Here is a 22,503-nt window from a genome sequence, read left to right as displayed (position 1 = left end):
GAAAAAAAGTACAACATTAATTACATACAGATAAATACACAGTTACAGGAACAATATTTTTTTTTTTTGGTTTAGATACATTTGCCAACAGTGTGATTTAAATACAACTCAAAATGCAATAATATTTCTATAAGTTGTTACAGGATCCTTACTGTTATAGTATGCAGTCAAGCAAGGAGGAGCTTGATTGCTATAGAAACCAGAGGAGGTAGAATGCTAAGGACGTTGGTTGATAAGTATTTGAAACTTTGAAAAGGAAGAGTAGCATCTAGTAGGTACAGGGGAGTGGGTATAGTATGTGTCAAGGAGAGTTAATCAGGGTTAATACATGGGCAAAGCCAATGAGACTTAAAAAATTGTTTAAGATTATTTTAAAATTGACAAAGGGAGGTGGTAAGTCTTAGGTTATTAGGGAGGGAATTCCAAACCTTCCCTATGGAATTGGCAAAGAGAGCTTCACCACCCAAGTTGTTAGATTTGATGGTTTGAACCAGAAATCTGTTTGAGGAGCGAAGACAGCTAAGATTGGAGTAGGGAAACAATATTTCACTCAGTGAAGGGGTTTTATCAGGTTGTTTGATTATTTTAAATGCTTCAGTGAGTTGGTTCATTTTAAGAAGATTGGGTAGTTCAAGCCAGTCGAGTTTCCTTAGATTATGACAATGATGAGTTCTATGAGGAGCACTTATTACAAATCTGGCCATGTGATTATAGGCAACAGAGAGTTTCTTGATCTCATTTTTATTGAGGAAGGAAAGGACAGGAGAGGCATACAGTAAAGTAGAGAGGAGATGTGTGCGTGCAATAGTGAGTTTGGCCGTAGGGGTTAAGAAGTTTTTAATTCTATACAAGGATCCAAGTTTCTTATTTACTGTCTTTATGGTTTGACTGATATGGATATCAAATCTTAGCTTATTATCAATAATGACCCCTACAAGTTTAGTGTTGGTATCAGGCTCAATTTTGGTACCATTAATAGATTGACTTGTTAATGCTACATGATGTCTATTACATCTGTTAGATGTCTTCAAAGAAGTCATTGAGGGCATGCAAGATGACAACCCTATCATCCTGTTGAACTTGACAAGGCCAAGGCATTTGACACAAATCCACACAGAGTTATTTAATCAGCACTGTCAGAAGTGGTCATAAACACCTATATCACCAAGTGAGTAGACCACTGGATCACATACATGACATCTAAATATGTTGAAATGTGTGAAGTGACCTATATTTCAGGTTCATTGATCAGGTCCGTACATCAGAGCTGTCTGCTAGGCCTTTTCCTGTCCATTATTTAAGTCACAGAAATCACAAATGACATACACATCCTGTGTCCAAACAGCTGTCTGAAGGACTACAGATTGTGGACAATCATTGACTCCACCTGTGATATTAATATGACACAGACAGTATCAACACAAACCAAAGACTGCTGGCACAACCATGACAACACCTGCAATGACACAAAAAGATGGAGGGATTTGTTACATCATGAAAACAAACTCACAAACCAAGGATAATGTAGACATCACACCTTATAAGCAGATCAAGTAGTATGACCTGTTTCCTTGGGTAGATGGTATGTGGAATATCCACCAGTATGTGGCCACAGTGCTGACTACTCCCTTGTATGTAACACAACAACTGAGTATGTGAAGGCAGAGCCAGGTTATAGTCAAACAGGGCTCTACACAGGGTAATGGATCGGGCCCCCCATACAAGCACCCCATCCAGCCATTCCACAGTCCCATTATTTGGGTATTTCTCCCCAGTTACCATAAACACTGTTCAGTTCTTTCAGTGTGCATACTGTTTTCTGCTTTACTTCTATAATGATTATATGAATTTAATTTAAAACTTTTATTTCAAATTTTATAGCACAAACACTGACAGATGTTTGCTAAACAAAGCAATACAGCATCACAATGAAAACAGACTTAACATTAAAACTTCCCTGCCCTTGAAACTCACATTCATTGAAACAACACCGAAACCCTCAAAGAAAATGCATTTAGCCTGTGGCAGATAAAGATTACCTTTAGGCTGTTTTCAAACCATAGGCCCCTTGCACACATTTTAGGACCATGCGTACATGCATGTGTTCTTTGATTCACCTTCCTGATTGTATTAAATTATATTTCTTGTATAATATGGCACCACTTGCTAGAGTGTGTTTTAAATTTGTAGTTTTTAACATTTTTCCAGTAAGAATGAAACAAAATGTATGAACCAATAATGAAAAAACTGCTCAATCCAGAACACTTAATCAATAAAAGTCTACTCAAACTTATGTTGTTACAGTCCACTAATACCATTCAATGTGCACAGTCTCTACAGTAGTAAAAGTCATCTGCATAATTCCACATTAAAGAAATCTGTAACTAATGAAGAAGTTGCTGCTAGCAAACAACTTTATATTTCAGTAGTTCAACTACAAATTCAGTGCCTGCTGCCTTTGACGAATCAATTGCCTATGTTACAGTAAATAAATGGTAAGTTGGTAATATTGCAATAGGGAATGGATGGCAAAGTGACAACAGGTTCTTAGTTACTTAGCATCTCCATACTTTTCATAGGTTCATAGGTGTGTACTAGGCTAATGGCCCTGGAGCCTTTACAAGCCTAGCCCATAGGATTACCCTGGCAACATGCCACCCGACATTAGTTCCTAGTGCTTCTGTGGAATAGAGCTATTGGAGTGATCCCCGGGGTGAATTTTCTATTTTCCATCCAACCTCTTGGAGCAAGAAATCTGGACAAAGCCATAAATAATGGGAGAACAAAGGCCCAAAATAGACACGTTTTAAATATTGCTCTTACAAACTTAGGAAGTTGATTCTGAAGCGAAGTCTGAAACTCAAATGTCTCATTATTTTCTGACTTCAACCCTCAATGATTTGCCAATGATTTGCCAGAAAACCACAATTTTATGAGAAAAGACCAAAAATGTGATGCAAAAATCTGGACAGTCGTAGAATTATTAGATGCACATTTGTGAACTTTCCTTGTGTACATTAGAATACAAAATACAAAATATTTACATCTGTATTTATGAGTATACATGTTTTCAAAGTGCATATTTTAAAGTGGTTGTTTTATGTAAGAAAAAACATGCACTTTACCTTTTAAAATTCTGTGATTTTCTATGGTTACTCAAGTTAATTGTTTTGAACTAGCATCCAATGAAATGGCTGATTTTAAATTTGTACCAAACCCACCCTGGATATTTAAGAATCACAATGAGTAGATTATTTATTCTGAAGAAGTTTCATATGGTGAAACAAAAAGTGCTTCAATCAAATAAAGTTTTATTCTATTGTATTTGGGAGCTGTGTGTTTCCCATTATTCTGGTATACTACTGAGGGATAGACCTTTATTGAACTACTGCTGTTTGCTGCCTGGCTGTATATAAAATGTCATGCACACCAGTCGACTAGCCTATAACGATCCAAGTATCACATACAGTTATAGCAATGTCCCTCCTAACACATCCAGCAGATGTTATAGTGCCAGGATGCTTTGCTTTATTACCATCATAGATTGCTGACATGTTGCAATAGTTGTATAAGTATGTTTGAGCAGAACCATCCCTGATCAATCAGAATCACACATGTTATATCAGAGACATGGGATTACGGGTGGTATTATTCTGATATTGCCCATGATTGTGCATGCTTCTTTTACTGTTGTCCATGCGCCTGTACCTGTTTCCCACTTGTTGGAGACCTTTGCTGACATTACACTCATATTCAGGGAAATCAGTTTCACAATATGTACCCTACCCCACTTGTATATAACATCCCTGGTAGATGTCCTCTGCATTGTTCATGCAAGGATGCTTATCTCACAAAGGCATCTTCCCCATTATTATGTCACCTTGTATGACAGTCACATAGTACATATTTTAACTGTGCAGTCTGTACTCTACAACACTGATATGTGACTGGTACTCCTGCTACAACTGTCTTCCATTGACATGCCTTTATCTGCTGTATATTAGTTGTTTTACCTGTCCCTTTTCCCCGTGTTTATTCCTACCATTCATCTGTGTGTCCCTATTAAATACACACACTTCCCCTGACTGGTTACTTTAAATGACAGTCCATGTACCCTTACAGATCATTTACACAACTCCTGTACAGAATTCCTGGAATGGGATTTCTCAACACTCTGCAGTGTATACACTGTCCTGTACTGTATTTGGAACGGGTGCACTTTGCTTGATGGAAAACTCACTTCACTGAAAATGAAATTACTAGGACCACTTCACTAAAAGCTCACTTTACTGAAAACTCACTTGACTGAAACTCATTTCATTGAAAGTTATATATGGCCTTTTCCCCACTGTAGTGCAATCCTGGAGTTAGTATATATAGGAAGGGGGAGTGTGGGGGGCACAGCCCCCCACATTTGTTGGTTATATATTCTCTTCTGGAAACAGTTATTCATTGGACTTGTAAGTATCACTGTGTATAGTTTAAAATGTTTATAATATGTGGAGGGCTATGCCCCCCACACCCCCTTACTTTATATACTAACTCCAGGATCACACTACAGTGGGGAAAACACCATTTATAGCTTTCAACAAAATGAGTTTCAGTCAAGTGAGTTTTCAGTGAAGTGGTCTCACTGATTTGACTTTCAGTGAAGTGAGTTTTCCATCAAGTGAAGTGCACTCATTTGGGACATATGCATAACTTATATGTTAAGCCCTGATAATCATTGTAGCATCCTACGGAATCCCACCCAACTATTTTGCTCTGAGGTAACATGGTTTTCTGTCCATGATAATTTACACAGTTTCCTGTTCAGCATTTGTTGTCGGCCACAAAACCATGCTTGTTTATGTTTAAACACAGTGCGTTGGATGAGTACGTGATTAGCACTGCTGCTCACAGTGCATCACCTTACAAACATATAAACTCCATGTGGGCTTCACATGAACCCTACACAGAGTTTATTGAATCCCTAGGTCTGTTTTCATATTTCCTCTTGCCTGGACATGTTCAAGGTGCACTTATTACAGCACTATGTAAAATGCAATTATATCTATTATCCTTAAAGGTGCCCTGCAGGTTAACAACATACCTTACATTTGGCTGCAGTCTATAGAATTTTACAAAACTAACAAAAATATAAGATAGATAGATAGATAGATAGATAGATAGATAGATAGATAGATAGATAGATAGACAGACAGACAGATAGATAGATAGATAGATAGATAGATAGATAGATAGATAGATAGATAGATAGATAGATAATCAGATTATGGATTTAAGCCAACTCCCCTTATAAATGAAGAACAAGGAACTTTTGAGCTTGTCCAGGGACTTTACAGATGGCTGAATATTGGTCAGATTTTATCAGTTAACATTCTGTAAAGAAAGAAGAAAGACACTACTTATCATTCTGGTATTAGAAGTGAGGCTTTAAAGGACTGCTGTAAAAGTACAGTATCTAAAAACAGTGCTTTGTAGCCAAGTAAATTCCATGTGATACAAATGCCTTTATCTTATGAGTGCATGTAAGTGTTGCTAGGGTTTACAGAAAGTAATAACCATATCAGTTAAGATTCAATATGTACTTCTCTTTCTTGTACTTGAGTTTGCATTAAGTGAACAGAATTTTCAGGCTGGTATGCAGGGAAAATTTGAGATATGCATGCCTTTGCTTTTGATAAGTTTTGTAATTCTAAGTTATAAAGTCATCTTCTAAAATACATATTTAGCATTTTGGCATCTTAAAATATTTACATAAGTAGGTTACAAAATAAAATGCATGAACCATGAATTATGTTAAAAATTTACTTGATTTTGTCTTGGTCATCAAATTTTCCACAGTTCCAATCTAGATAAGGCTACTCCACTAATGTATTAATTAATTTATTAATGATAAACCTCATGGTATTCCATATTACCTAAAATAAAAGGCAATGAAACAACATTTGGAAAAATATCCAGGAAACAGAAAAAAAATCTGTAGCCTTCTGCAGTTTATTTTTATTTTATTTGGTAGCCTCTTAAGCCCACTACAGTGCCTTTTTATGACATAATATTTATGTTGCACTCTTTTCTTGCATGGGGTCTAAGCTTTTGACTGCACTGTCACTTTTAAAATTTATGCTGACTTTAAATTCTACATTCTGTAAAACTAGCAAAATATCCCTGGTGTTCAATAAAGTCTGTGTGGGTTTAGCACAAAGCCTGCATGGACTTTACATGTTAGTGAGATATGCAGCAGTGCTAATTATATATGTGTGTCACGCACAAATACAAGAACAGTGTCATGGCCAGCAACACTGTTGCTGGCCAGGAAATAGTGTAAACCAGAAAGAACACATTCAGACAGGCATACATGTTTACTTAAGAGTAAGCTTGTTCTGTGAGATTGGGTGGGCAGCCACAATCACTACCAAGATTTAATTTAAGGCAATGAATGCATTTTTAACACATTATAGGAAAGTGTAGTCGGTGCAAAGTACAGTACAGACATGTTTTAGGCACACTGAAATAAAGGTTTGGTGTTGATTATCAAGGGCATATAGACTGCATTATAAATACACTAGTCTGGGGGTAGTATGTGCATTGAAATGGGCCACACACATGAATGGTAGGAATGAAGAAAGGGGAAGAAGACAAGTGAAACATGATAATGTACAGTAGATAAGGGCATGTCAATGTACAGACACCCCAAGACAAGACAGCTGTAGCATGAAAAATAATTACATATGTACATAATACAATATGTACAGTAGAGTACACCTCCTGTGTGGGTATATTCATATCTCCACACAGTTATTGTATATTATGTGACTATTACACAAGGTCACATATCAATGGAGATGACTGGTTGTGATATAAGCACTCTGACATGATCACTGGAGAGGACATTTATCAATGACAGTATATACAATAGGTGTCATTTGTATATTGTGAAGATGTGCAAAATGAGTTGGTTGAATATGAATGTAATATCAGCATAGGTCTCAACCATTCAGGACACTAAAGCTAAAACAAAGCAATAGCAGTAAATTATGTACCCACACATGAATTGGTTCAGCAATATCCATATTTATGGGGACATGATAAAATGAAGTATTTAGGAGTATAGATTAAAAATGGTTCTGGTGTGGCAGCTTAGGATAGGTGGGAAGAGAATAACAAAGGGTAATACAAAAACTGAGAAAATGGAAGCTTTGTCGTATAGATATGGATAGTAAGACACAAGCAGTTAAAATGTTTTTAGTCCCTTTAGTCTTATAAACAGGTCAGGCATACTTTTATCAACAGAGTAGACATTGTGAATAGCAATTAATAAAGAGCTGAAGGACCTTATCTGTGAGGAAAAGATGGCGAGTGTCAAGTGGGATAAGTTGATTCTTCAAGTAGAATAGGGCACATTGGGAGTACCCGAATTGAAGGGGTATTTCACAGTTACACAGTTAAGTCTCCTATACATAGCACAGACAGAAAACTATAATTAAAAGTGGAAAGGCATGATGATGAAATGGGGGGGGGGGCTCAAGAAAGAAAGAGAGACTGGAATTTTGGATGTAGGCCTTTAAGGAGAATACCAATAATCATAGAATATTATATTTATAAGGTAGCAGAAAGGTTACTAAAAACTAAGCCAACACTGGAATGGAGAAAGGAGATTTTGCTGATAGGGGTGATTGTAATTATGGATGCAGACAACAGGCAAGAGGGGGCTTGAATTTATTGCAGAAAACTGGCAAAGGAACCAAGATATTGGGAGCAAATAACTAGAGAGGGAAAGATGACAGAATGGGATGACGCCAAGGATTTATTTGGACTGCAGGTTAAAGATTACCTTCCCTATCAATGACTGCTATCAGAGTATAGGCAAAGAGGAATAAATAGGGGATCCTAAATTAAAGACCACCACTGGTAGAGGTTTTAGTAGAATCTAGAGCAAAAGCTGCCATTAAAAAATAATAATTAGTACAGCATATAAAATATTGCATGATAACTATAAGAATCAATCAGAGGAGGTTAGAAAGGATTGGGAAGAGAGACTGGATAAGCAATTCACAAAGAAACAATAGGAGGATATATGTATGTCTCCCAAACATGCAACAAAATCTAGATTTAGGATTTTTGCTTGGAAATGTTTACATAGATATTTTTGTACTCCAAGTACACTATAGAGAATTTCTTCTCAGGTAGACAGCAAATGTTGGAGGTGTGATAGGGAAGAAAGGTAATTTGGATCATATTTTCTGGGAGTGTGGTGAGTTGGTGGACTTTAAGATTCCCTGTAGGATGTACTGTCAGAGATGCTGGGTGGACAAATTGGTGTGACAAGGGAGATGATTTTTCTGAGCTAAGATACCGAATTGGAACTGCCTAGAAATGGTAAGGCCTTGCTGTGTATAATTATGGTAGTTGCCCAAAAAGCAATTATGAGAAAATGGAAATCAAAATCTAAGCTATTTATACTAGAAGTAGTAAATATAGTATCAAAGGTAAAACAACTGGAAATGAGATCTTTAGAAAAGGTTAGGAGCAAACCGCATGGAAAAATGCAAATTTTGGGAACAATACATGTAGGGGAGGACTGTGGTTTAAAAGAAGGCAGGACATAAATGAGCTATGTAATGTTTGACTGAAAATAATTCTGTAGATTATAAGTAGTGTATAATGTTTGCAGCTGGGAATATTTCAGTATGGTTTGCAATATAAAATGCTTGTAACTAGGATTGTGGCAGTGTGGTTTGTTTTCATTTATATAAATGTATGTTTGCCTAGGTCATAAGTGATGGTTTAATAAAGATGTTTGTATTTTAAAAAAATAATAATCTGGATGGTGTGGATAGACAAGGAAGGGTGAGGGTGAGCAGGGAAGCACTGGCTGATGTTCATATGGAGGGGTACACAGTGGGAGGCATCATGGAGCTTTTCACCTTGAGTGCCAATTTACCTAAGACTTCCCCTGAGATCAGTATAATAGATTTGGTAGAAACTTAAGAAGCTACAAAGTTTCCTTACTAGAAAAGTCATAGGAATGGAAAACTATTTAGAAAGACATCAGGAACTTTTATAGTCTATTTCTTACTGGCTGCTTAGTGTTGACCTCTTAATAGCCTATAAGGCAATGTCTGATGCAGTCCTATTTGAAAGTTTCAGCCTGGAATGCACTGAGGGAGGTAGTACAAGAACGGACATAACATTAAGAATAAATATCAATAATAGTAAAAGGGGACAGATACATTACACAGACTCTGGGATTCAAAGAATTTCTCTCAACCCAGTGCAGATGCGACACTTACAGTTGTTTACCATGCAATAATCACTTTTAGTAACAAAACTAGGGAACTAAGGGTATGTGAATAAACACATTGGTAGCTCTGCAGTAAAGGGTGATTATGAATGGATATAAAAACAAAGATGTAAACTTCACTGCATCACTATTGTCATTTTCATAATCATCGTCATAATCGTTATTACCCTTTTATTATATTAATCACATCTTCACCCACAGTGTCATTTCATTGTCATTGGTATCAGTTATCTTCAGCATCATTATCATGGCTTCATCTTCATTATCATTGCAACTTCATCAACACCAGCTTCACCATTATCATCATCATCTTTATCATTTTCATCTTTGTCAACACTGACATTGACATCATTACATCTTCCTTGTCATCACCTTCAGACCTTCATCATTATTGTCATCATCTTCTTCAGCATCTTCATCACTTTTTCAATCATCATTTTGACCATATATAGCACTATCAACTCCATCATCTTCATCTTTGTCAAAATCATCATTGTATCTTCAGTGTCATCATCATCCTCATCACATCTCCATTTTCATAGGTGCAGAAACTTTTCCAAATGCTTTTATTCTAGCACCAATTCATTCTATCAGTAACACAGTCTTTACTGTACAACTACCAGTGAGATAATTCACATACCTCTAATTTTCTTCCTAAAAGTGATTATCCCATGGTAAGCAACTATTAGTGATACATTTGTAATACTTTGCTGCATGCCAAGCAAAATACATTACACAAGGAATCTTATTCTGTTCAAAATTTATTTTACTTGAATATAACTGCATTTAATTATTGATTTATTGTCTGATTGACTGACTGAGTGACTGATTGTGCTGCATTTATGTGTTGAAACATGTCACAGACTACAGAAAACGCCTGCACACTGTGCTAACAGTTACATTATCAGAAGGCTAGGTGACAAAACAAGAATTTAGGAAGTAACCAGGCAGGGACTCAACATACAGAAAATACAAATATAAATTTACTACACTTGATAAACATTGTTCCATTGAAGCAATTAAAGGAAAAGCTATGCATTTTACAATCAGAAAGCATACTTTACATGATGGCAGCATATTTACAGCAAAAAGAAATTATAAAAAAAACACTAACACATGATGCTTAACTTTTAAAGCCACTCAGATAATATCGGAAGCAAAGTACCTAACTCAAATTATGCTATAAAATCTCTCATATTCTAGCACCAGCCCCAGAGCGGCTATTGCTAGAAATGTACTGCTTACCTTTATTCTCATTACAGTCTACATGATTTGTAATGAATGTATTGTCCTCTGAGCCTGGGTCATTGCTGAAAATGGTTAATTGACCAGTCCACCTACATGATTAATAAATAGCAAATAAACTAATAATAACTAAATAACTAAATAATTCCTTAGTGGAATGGTTGGCCCTGGCCTAAACCAGTGGTGGACATGTTCAGCTGCAAGCAGTAGTCAGAGAAGGCTCTAAGGTCAACAGACACCAGGCTAAAGACCTGGAAGTACACTGAAGGAAAGCACAGGAGTTTAGATTATTTATTCATTTCATTGATATTATCTACAGTGTAGTGCACTGATCAATATTCAAATAAATAGTCATGATTGTAGTGCTTCCAGAAGGATGGAAAGTAGGCTGAGGAGGAGACGAATGGCAATGTCTCAAAACAGCATGTGTGAAGAAGATAGAATAGAAATGTGGTGGAAATAATATATATATATATATATATATATATATATATATATGGAAAATGTGTGGTGGACTTAGAAGTTCTGGAGGTTATCAAAGTAAAAGGGTGCAGAAAGATGTGAGAACAAAAAAAGGATGGACCAGAATAAGGAGAAAAACTGGTTGGCTTACAAAGAGGTTAAGAGAGCAGTTACAATGGTAAAGAGCAAGGTGTCAGACAACCTCTACTAGCTTCTGTTAAGTGACTCAGCAGGTAGGACAAAGACACTTCATCAGGTTGCAAGATAGTGATAAAAAGATAAAGAAGTAAACAGCTGACATTCATAACAGATGCCAGCAGCAGTATCCTTACAAGTTCAGAGGGTATCTAGAGCAGATGAAAGGAGGACTTCAAGAAGCTTCAGAATGAAGATAACCCCACAAGAACAGCCAATGATGAAAGACGAAGGAATGAAGTACATGAAGGAAAACATTGGAGTGACATTCCTCCTGAGGGTACTCATTGCAGTGAGGAGACAGAGACTTAAAAAAAAAAACAAAGGAGACATTTACAGTTGTGATCAGTGCAGAGGTAGCAGCAGTAAAATATAAGCTGGGATATAAGCAGTTTGAAATCAGGTGAGGATATAGTACAGCCAAATTTGTGTTTGCAGTGAGATAGAAATTAGAGAAGAAAGTGGAAATGAAGAACAAGCTCAACTGGACATTCCTAGACATGGAGATAGAATCTGATGAAGTACTAAGCAACCTGATTTAGATAGGCAGTCTATGGTCTGAAGTTCCAGAAACACAGGTGAAATTAGAGCAGACTGTGTACAGTATCCAATGACACAAGTAGAAACAGTGTTCCGACTCACCTTGGGGTTCTAGTGAGGGTGGGACTGTACCAAGGTTCAACTCTCAACCCATTCTTACAAAATTAATTGAGGAACAGGGCACATTTGCCTGTGGAAAATGTAGTATATGTAAATATATAAGTAGAGAATTTACTAATATTAATGGTATTAATTTTCAGACCAAAGGTATTTTTAATTGTAGGAAGGAGAAGGTAATATATGGACTAAAGTGTCTATGTAATAAATTTTATGTAAGAGAAATTAAAAGACAGTTTTCTTGTAGAGTAAAGGAACATGTTAGGGATATAAAAAATAATAAGCAGACTAGTCCTATAGCAATACATTTTAATGAGTATCATAATGGGAATCCTGAGGGGCTACAAGTGACAGTGTTAGATAATATTAAAAGTAATATATTTATGAGTAACAACAAATAAAATATATATTAAGAAAAAAGGAGGCTTTTATTATTTTAAAATTTAATACAATGAGCCCTATAGGACTGAATCAAGAATATGTATGGAAAAGTTTTGTTCAGTAAAGTATTTTAGGCTTTTATTGTGAAATGTTGTATTTAATTTATTTAATTGATTAATTAGATAAATGTGTGGTAATATATAAGTAAGTCATTTTGATTAATTATGGTTTACTCTGTTAAAGGCAAGTGTTGCCGAGGCGCTAGAGAGAATATTTTGGTGTGCACTATTTTTTTCTTTTTAATAAATTCTACTATATTACTTTGGAATTGGCCTTCTATTCGTGGTACTATTGTGGACTATTTTCATTCAGCTGTTGTTTATCTATCAGAACCCATTCTTGTTCATACAGATGATGGACTATATCAGAAAACAGGTTGAAGGCAACATAGCAACAGAGCTTTTTTATGCAGATGATCTGGCAATGCTTGCAGACTATGAATATGAATTTCAGCAAATGATAGATAACTGGAATGCAAAATGGAAGGCACATGGAATGAAAATGAATACAGACAAGATAGCAGTCATGGCAACAAATTGATAAAATCAGAAGAAGCTGAATTCTCATATAGAAAGTAAATAGTGGGATAAGTTAATGGCTTCAACTAGCTGGGGTATGTGGCTGAGTACAGGGGGAATCTAAATGAAGAGGTAAAAGTTATAATCAGAAATATTGCGGCCAACTGGGACACAGTATCATAGACAGAATCGCTCATCTATTCAGGGTGAAGTAGACGAACATTGTGGGTTCTGTTCAAGCAGCTTTATTATATACAAACATAAACATATATACATGCTAGTTGTCTCATGCATAGATGTTCACACTCTGGCTGTACTCACAAAATGGCACTGAAGCTAGCACATGCCTACTATTTATATGCACATTCAGGTCTTAGAAATGCTTCTTAAATGTACAACACGGTTTACCTTTATATCATCAATCCCGATACGGGCGAAACGACTTCCGCGAATACCGAAATGCAAATACCTCCAGTGTCGAATTCCGAATAAGCGAATGACAAAACCTCACCCCTTTCTGACCCATGGTAGCAATGGTGTGGAGGTGTGGCGTGGCCAGAAATGTCAAATGTTTTTCGATATTTAAAATTTTTCGCTTTTTTGGTTCGCGTAAATGAGTCGATTAAGTGGCTGGTCAACAAAGTGTGATCAACGATATAAAGGTAAACCATACAACACACCTGTTATTCTACATCCTCCCTGTTTGAGAAATGACATTGACAACATTGACTGACTTGCAAGCCATTTTCCATCATGCAATAATACAAAACTAGATATATATGTGTGTATGTATATATATATATATATATATATATATATATATATATATAAACTACGTACAAGTTGCTGTGCATCTCACACTGACCCTGGAAATACAACCCAATCATGTGGAGTATAAATTGGAACTGGAGTTAGCAACTGGGATTGTCTCTGCAGAATGTTCAGCCTTAGGAACAGTAGTAGGGAATCAAGCCACATTCTGGAATGGGAACATTGTCTGAATCACTCTGAGATTTAGAGTCTGTATCACAGGAACAATGCTGCAATAACAGTTCTGGCACAGGAAGTAGATGTCTGTGATTTCTCTTGTACTCCACACCCTCAGATTTGACAAGATAGGATCTCGGCTGTTCACATATATTTGTTACTTGACCAATCCGATCCGATCAAAGTTCCATTCTCTTGCAAATTTCTGAAACAGCTGACTGGTAAATTGGGTACCATTGTCAAAGATTACCTTTTGTGGCCTTCCATGGACTGAGAAATGACGTTTCAGCTTGGTAATAACAGTAGTGGAAGTTAGGTTAGGTAGTAAATCCTCTCAAACCAGTTCGAATAAGAGTCTACCAGTACTATGTAATGTTGATTGTTCCATTCGAATATGTCATTGGCTACTGTTGACCATGGTAGTTCAGGAACTTGACTTACCTGAAGTGGTTCTTTTTGCAAATGCGGCTTAGTACTATTGCATACTCAACTAGAAGAAAGTACTTTATCAATGTCTTTTGCTAGAGAAGTCCAAAATACTAGTCCTCTCACCCTTCTCTTGGTAGCTTTGGAAGCTGGGTGACCACGATGCAAAATCTGGATGTATTCTTGCTGTAAGGAAGCAGGAACAATGATTTTAGGACCTTTGAAAATAATGCCATCTTCTATCAACATCTCATCTCTGTAAGGAAAGTAGAGTTGCACTTCATGTGGTACACTAGATTGCTTTGACAGCCATCCAACATTAATGTAATGGTTGAGCTTTTGCAAAATTGGATAAGTCTTTGTATGATCTCTTAGCCCATCAAGTCTTGTGGTAGAAAAATTACACACTTCCATGACATTGAAGTCAAAGTGTTCTGCGTCAAGCTGTTTCATTTTATTTCTGGGTGATCTGGATAAGGTATCAGCCAGATAAAGAAGTTTGCCTTTTGTATAGACCATTTTGAAGTTGTACTTTTGCAATTTAAGCATCATTCTTTGTAATCTTGCTGAAGCAGAATGCATAGGCTTCTTTAAAATAGTAGCATGAGTTGATGATCAGTTTCAATCTGAATATCTCAACCATAGATATAATCATGAAACTTGGAACATTCAAACAGTATTGCCAAATGTTCTTCTCAATCTGAGCATATTGCATTTCAGTTTGGGTAAGTGTTCTAGATGCATAGGCTACTGGTCTACCCTCTCGAAGAATAACTGCACCAAGGCCAAATTTTGAAGCATTGCAGGAAAGCGTTACTGGTTTGTTGGCATCATAGTATCTTAATGTAGGTGGAGTAGCAGTTTTCTGCTTAAGGTCTTCAAATGCTCTCTGATGATGTTCTAACCATGAACATGTAACATTCTTACATGTTAGCTCTCTCAACATCACTGTCAGCTCAATGAAGTTTGGTATAAACTTGCCTAAATAGTTGGCCATACCAAGAAAACGTTGTAGAGCTTGTACATTATCTGGTTCTGACATCTCAAGAATAGCTGCTTGCTTGGATGTGTCTGGTCTCACGCCAATGCTAATAAATAAATGACCTACATATGGAACAACAAAATGGTGTACGGAGTGAAAAAATGCACGAAAGTGCTTGACTGACTGTGTTACTACTGAGTCTTTCTTGTTGTGGAATTAAACATTTTTATTTGATCCTACCGAGTCTGGTTCTTGGCTACTTGGAGTGGTGATTCTGATTTTTAAATGACCTGCATATGTAACTTCTGGTAGTCTGAATTTGCACTTTAGAGGATTGAGCTTTAAGTTCACTTCATGTGCTCTGTCTAGAACTCTCTTAAGGTTTCTGTCATGCTCTGCTTCACCATTACCTCTGACTAATAAATCATCTACTATTATGGCACAAGGATAACCTGAAAAAAATTGCACCATTACATGGTGAAAGAATTCACTTGCAGAATTTATTTCAAATGGCATCCTAAAAAATCTGTATCTTCAAAATGGGGTACTGAATGTAGTCAGTAATGATGATTTGCGATCAAAACTCACTTGATAAAATGAACTTTTTGCATCCGAGACAGAAAAACAGTGGCATTCGGTATCAGACCTGCAACTTTTTTGACTGTACACATAGGATGATGCAGTCTTTTTAATGCTTTGTTCAAATCTTTTGGGTCAATGCATATTCTGATTTTGTCTCAGCCTTTTGTGTGAGCTGCTACCATGGAAGACACCCATTCAGTTGGTTCTGTAACTGGACAAATCACACCTTGCTGCACCATTTTATCTAACTGAACTTTGACTTTATGCTGCATAGCTATCGGAACTTATCTTGCTGGTCTGACTATTGGACTGACCTCTCGGTCTAACTTCATAGAATACACAACTGGAAGTTTGCCCAACTTGTCATCGAAAGCATCAGCATACTCTGGAAAAGTAGTGTTAGTGAAGCTGGAACTGGGACATGTGCTTATTTAATGAATTTCTTTGGTAAAAGAAAGCAGATTCATTATCAAACTGTCTCTGAGACCTAATAATGGCTGCACAAGTCTTTGAGCTACATAGAATAATAAGCTATAACAGTTTTTGGCCACATAACATGAAAGCCCTACTTAGCCTTTGGTTTGAATTTCTTCACCTCCATAAGCAACAAGTTTCACACAACTGGTCATATTTAGTTGTTCATCAGCCCTCATCTTAGCAAATATGTCTGCTGACATAACATTATACTTTGAACCAGTGTCTACTTTGAGCTCGGTGGATTTACCATTGATCTGGACAGTACAAAATACTTAATTCTTTGCCAATAAATCTACTGCATCAATCTTTTCACTAATCACTGATACACATTCCACATAGAAAGCAGACTGTTGTAGTTCAGCTTGATCAATTTGCTTTTTCCAATGACCCTTCTTTATGACAGTGTGAGGATTACTTGATTTGCAAAATTTTTCAAAAGGTTCCATTTCTTGTATTTATGGCATTGCTGACCAAATGCTAAGCACTTTTTTCTTTTAGAGTCATGGTTCCATCACAACTGTGACAGTTAACAATAGAGCTTGACTTGGGTTTTGCTGATTCACCCTTGTACGGCACTCAGCATGCTTCTTTAACTGAACTAGTCATAGAACTTGCTGGAAGGTTGTGGGATCTCCTAGGAAAACCCACATGGGCAGCAGCTGCCATGTGCTTAGGCCTGTTTCTTCCTCCCACATGTTGCATGCTGTCTACATTTGCTCTGGGGCTTGCTGAAACTATGCTCTTAACACTTGCAAGCATATCAGTGTGCCTTTCTGTAACTTCATGAATTTGACAAATCTCAATAGCTTTGCTCAGCGTTAAATCACTGTCACAAAGTATAATCTTTCTCACAGCAGCACTATTAATGCCACACACAAGCCTGTCCTTTATTAACTCATCTTTTAGGTCATCAAACGTACACATTTTAGCTCCATTTCTCAGGTCAGTAATATAAACTGCAGAAGGTTCTCCTTGCTTTTGATCTCTTATATAAAACAAATGCCTCTCTAATGTAACATTTGTCTGGGGGTTGCATATTTCTCTAAATTTGCACTTCAAGCACTCGGGGTCTTACCTTGTTTCAGCCTGCACAATAATATGATGACCTGCTCCTTCACCTTCATATACTGCTGGTGCATATACAAATGAGCGCTGTCTTTCTATGCCCTGGTGCATGCAGAATAAGCTGCTTGTATGAATATATCATACTCTTGCTCAAATATTCTCCAATTCCATGCAATATTCTGATCAAATACAAGTGGTAGCAATTTGTGAAAGCCATCTGCCATATTAATACATCTCAGTAAAGACTTTTGCCAGTATGCATGAACACACACACACACACACACACACACACACACACACACACACATACACACACATGCATGCATGTACATTTGCCTGAAATTTATGCCAGTACTTGTAACTATGCCCAATAGCACAACTGAACTTTGTGAAATACATTTCCCAGGCACTGTAATACTCTTGAAATTACCTCTTAGTGTAAGAAACATTTCAAATAACTGCACTGTGAAAATAAACTGGGTGGAAGAAGTTCGGAGGAAGAAACATTTCGATGTAATTGCACCTTGCGAATAAACATACACAACACACTGAAATTTCCCCAAAACAGTTTGCTAACAACTCTGTATAGTGCAAGGAATAGTCTATAATGGCATCACTTTGCAAATAGACACACCCAGCACAAGAAACATTTTGAAATGGCTGTATTTGACTGCACTTTACGAAATCGTGGCACTTTGCATACAGCAAACTCTTCAGAATAAATGCACAGTAATAAATACACACTGTAATCACTTTTGCACACTTGGAGATACTTTGAATAACGTTAGTTATACTATTCATAGTTACAGTCAATGTGAAGTAGTAGTTTATGCCAAAACACAGTAATTCACCAAAAAACATGCAATCGCCTTGCTTTATTTATACTTAATGTGCCCTTTTTGCCCTTTGCTATATTTGTGTTGCTCATTTAATCTTGTTTCAGCCCATTATATTTTCCTGTGCTCTTTTTAACTCTGAATATGCTTGTTTTAATTTAAACATGCTCATTTTACAATTCTGAGGTAGTTCTAAACCCTTTAAGTTCTTTTCTGATGCTCGTTTTATCAAATCTCTTAATTTTGTACATTTTATAATTAATAAGCTTTTTATGCTTCTCGTTTGCTTAATAAATGCTTTTGTCCTACTTGTTTGCTTAGTAATGCGTTTTGTGCCCTTGCAATGCTCCATTTTATATTTTTTATAAAATAAATTGTCTGTGCAAGTTTTCATTATGTTTAGTTCTTTTCTGGTCATTTTCTTTGCATTTGGTTCACTTAGTTTGTCTTCACTGCTAACTCTGCACCTTGTGGCTCTGAAAAGCAGTCTCTGGAATCCCGGTTCTGAGACCATGTCGCTCGTCTAGTCAGGATGAAGTACACGAACATTGTGGGTTCTGCTCAAGCAGCTTTATTATATACAAACATAAACATATATACAAACTAGTTGTCTCATGCATAGATGTTCACACTTTGGCTGTACTTACAAAATGGCACTGAAGCTAGCACTTGCCTGCTATTTATATGCACATTCAGGGCTTAGAAATGCTTCTTAAAGGTACAACACACTAGTTATTCTACAGACAGTGTGAGACAGAAGAAGACCAAAGAAGCTGAAAAGTATGCCAAAGCAGAATGAAAAAGAAACTGAAAAATAAGGTATATGAAACAGTGGTATGACCAGTGCTTCTGCAACCCATGGGAACCTGAACAGTGACTACAGACATGTTGAGGAAGTTTAAGGTGATGGAAATGAAGTGCCCAAGATTAGTAGTAGTATGCACAGCTTGGGACAGATGAAGAAATTAAGGTATCAGAGCTGAAGCAGACCCATTAGCATAGAACATCAAGAACAGACTGAGCTGGTTCAGTCATCTGTGCAAGTAAAGCAGATGTGAAGAGACAAGATGAAACATGAGGAGATGAGGATGTCCAGCCAATAGATGGTTGGCCTGCATGACAGAAGACCTGGGATAATGAGGTACAGCTGTGGAATAAGGTAAGAGAGTGACCCTGAACTAAGGGAGGTGTAACAGTTGACACAACATCCTGAGCCCGTATAAAATAAGAAAAGGGATAATGATGATGATGATGTTAGCGGAGGGAGAAAATCCAGTTATTTTCCTGGAATATAAATTCAAAAGACTGATAAATCTGCCACTTTTTTAAACTCTGGGAAGAATGCATAGGAAAACAGGGAGGCTTCCAAAGACAAAGTGCATCTTCATGTCTAATATGCCATTCCATGAGTTACAGAGAGAAAGATCTAGTTATTTTATGAATTAGGCAGAAAAGAAGAGTCACCATATAATACTAGTACATACCTACTCAGATGGAATGTTTAATAGACAAAGTATCCATACCTGTTCTTTGAGAATAAAACTAATCTGGGCCAATGCCTCAAGTTGAAAAGTGGTGTTTTGAAGTGACTGGATGAGATGTTGCAGTTCTTTCAAACCAGAAAACAGCACAAGAGAGCAGCTATCAGCTGTGCATAAGATGACATTCATTATCATCTAGTAAAGTTGTTATTTGCAGAGTAAATGTCTAGAAAGGACTGTTCCACTAAGGAATGCACTACAACATTATGTATTTGGAGATAGGGACACATCTGCTACCAATGGGAAGATTAATTGACAAATGTTTCTCAGGGAAAAAAAGCCCTTCCAGTTGTTCTGTGAAGCTTCAGATCTGACATGCTTGTGGTGAAGAAGGTCAAAAAGATTCATCACTCAGCAGAGAAGAGACACAGGAATAGGTAATCAAAATGGACATAATGCTAGAATCCAGCTTAGTGTATGAAACAAATCATGTGGTAGAAGGAAGAATCACAAAGTTTGCTCTCCTCTGAGTTTGAATCAGAAATCTGAGGACAAAATCGTGACTGTGTGCTTCTTTGTGGGACTGCCTTCATTGGGGTCCTGTAAAGCGGAGAAACTTTGTGTTACTAATTTTTGTGTTTTTCTCTGTTTTTCCATTTTGTGTAGTGGATAAACCAAAAACAGTTAGAAGGAAATTATTCTGATGCCAGTGACAACTTGTCATTTATACATCATTTATTCTTTACAAAGGTAAAAAAGGTGCATAAATCATAAATGCATATGTTACTGAGATAAATAATCCAACCAAAGGCTATCAATTTGGCAAGCTGTATGACTTATTAGTAAGGTGCAGGACACTTTGTAGCATATGAGATTGGCTTCATTGGTGTGTCTTTGTTCACTGCTATCCTTTTCAAAAATGTAACATTGTCACAAGTTTTACAGCAATGTGTCTACAGATAACTTAAATTTGTAAAGTGAATGCAAGCTATGTGGAAAACAGATGAACTAAAGAATTATAGACTGTGACAATAGATTTATGATTTTCATAGAATGTATTTACCTTAATTAATAAAAAGGAAAAATATATACATTTGTTGTGAAATGAATGAAGACATCTGCAGTAAGGATGCAATGAATTTACTATAACAAAATAAATGATCTGATGTTGTCAATTTTCATTCTGTCCTCAACATATGGGTTCAGATCTGATCTCTCGGATCAGACTCAGCTGTTGCAAAAGCTCGTGGCAACTGAAAACTCTTGAGCTTCTCCCTTACCGCAGTGCACCAACTCCAAGTACCTCAGATCTCCTTTGCCACTTTACGCAAAATACATGGTTCTCCTGAGCTCTCAAGCAGTTAAAAGATCATTTTTATTTAAACATTTATTTTATCCCTTACCCTGTTGCTGACTTAGCAATTTTGCAAAACTATTTATTCACTTTTTCTCTCATTCCTTGAAATGTGACTATTCAAACATTTTTCTAGTGAAATATCTTTAAAGTAAAAGCAGTTATCTACACTTGACATACTTCTAACTATTTTTTGCTGTTATTCCATTATTGTTTTCTTAAAAAAAAGACTAAGACAAAGAAGTCTGGTTCTTTTAGTTTTGCTAATTTTCTGATTGATGGTTACTGGTGGCTGTTTTACTATGGCAGAAAAGGACCTGTAAGTTAAAAAAAAAAACGTGTTAAGTGTGGGCACTAATTTCCATTTTTGATACCTACGTTTTCTGTCTTGGACTGTTACTTTTACAGGAAGAATGTAATGATTGTCCTGGGTTTAACCACAGGGCTTTAGTTAAAAAAAAAAAAAAAAAAAAAAAATTTAATATTGAAAGGCTTGGTATCCACATCATCCTCTTGGCCTCAGACTAATCTTTAAAGAGATCTAAATTGGATCCAACCTCAACATCGGATCCTACATCTAAGAAAAGACCTCAATCTCATCCATCCTCACCTTCAGATCCTACAACTAGAAAAAGATCTAAGCCAGATCTGACCTCACCCTCAGAGCCTACATTTAAGAAAAAAACTAATTCGGATCCAACCTCACCCTCAGAGCCTACATTTAAGAAAACACCTAATTTGGATTCAACCTCACCCTCAGATCCTAAATATAGTGAAAGAGCTAACCTGGATCTGACCTCACCATTGGATCCAAAACAGAAAACAGTAAAGTCATGGATCCAGCCTCCTCGGATCCGATAAAAAACTACCAGAGCCAACTATTTTCATCTGTTATGGGGCCCTTGGATCCGGGCCATCTGACTACCTGCCATGGATCCAAAGATTGCTTTTCTTTGGATCTGAAAATTGTCCTAAGTGATCTGATTCTGTTGGATCCAAAGAAGTCTTGGATCCAAAGCTTGCTTGTCAGATCTGATGTGTGTAAGGTGGCTACAAAGGTGTCAGAGCTGTCTCTGCATCTTGGAGTTTCAGCTTTGTTTAGCTTGACTCCATCTTTCATCCCTAGGGGATTGCTTTTGGAGTGGAGATGGACAACAATCAAAATGTCTGTTCTTTTGGATCTGAGATCTTCTATTTCTCCAGGGTAATGGCTATGAAGATGAATTTGCCTGCCAGAACAGAGCAGAGGGTAACCCTAATGTCTCTACAGTGTTTGATAGAGGGAAAACCAGTACGACAAACCCCCAGACCTTCCAACAGGGTATTTCTATTTCTACTTTTTCCAGTACCTCCCTAGAACATTTCACTGAGGAAATTCCTAGGAAGAAGAAGTGCATGTAAGAAGAAACACCTTGACTCTCCAGAAGGATTAGTCATGCAGGATGTGGACTACAATGAAGGTGAAATGTACCCATAATCACATCCTGA

The sequence above is a fragment of the Protopterus annectens genome, chromosome 3.part1 (assembly GCF_019279795.1).
Source record: "Protopterus annectens isolate FY-2018-M chromosome 3.part1, PAN1.0, whole genome shotgun sequence".
Taxonomy (NCBI): domain Eukaryota; kingdom Metazoa; phylum Chordata; order Ceratodontiformes; family Protopteridae; genus Protopterus; species Protopterus annectens.
The sequence above is the reverse complement of the archived record's forward strand: the minus strand, read 5'-3'. Positions refer to the sequence as shown.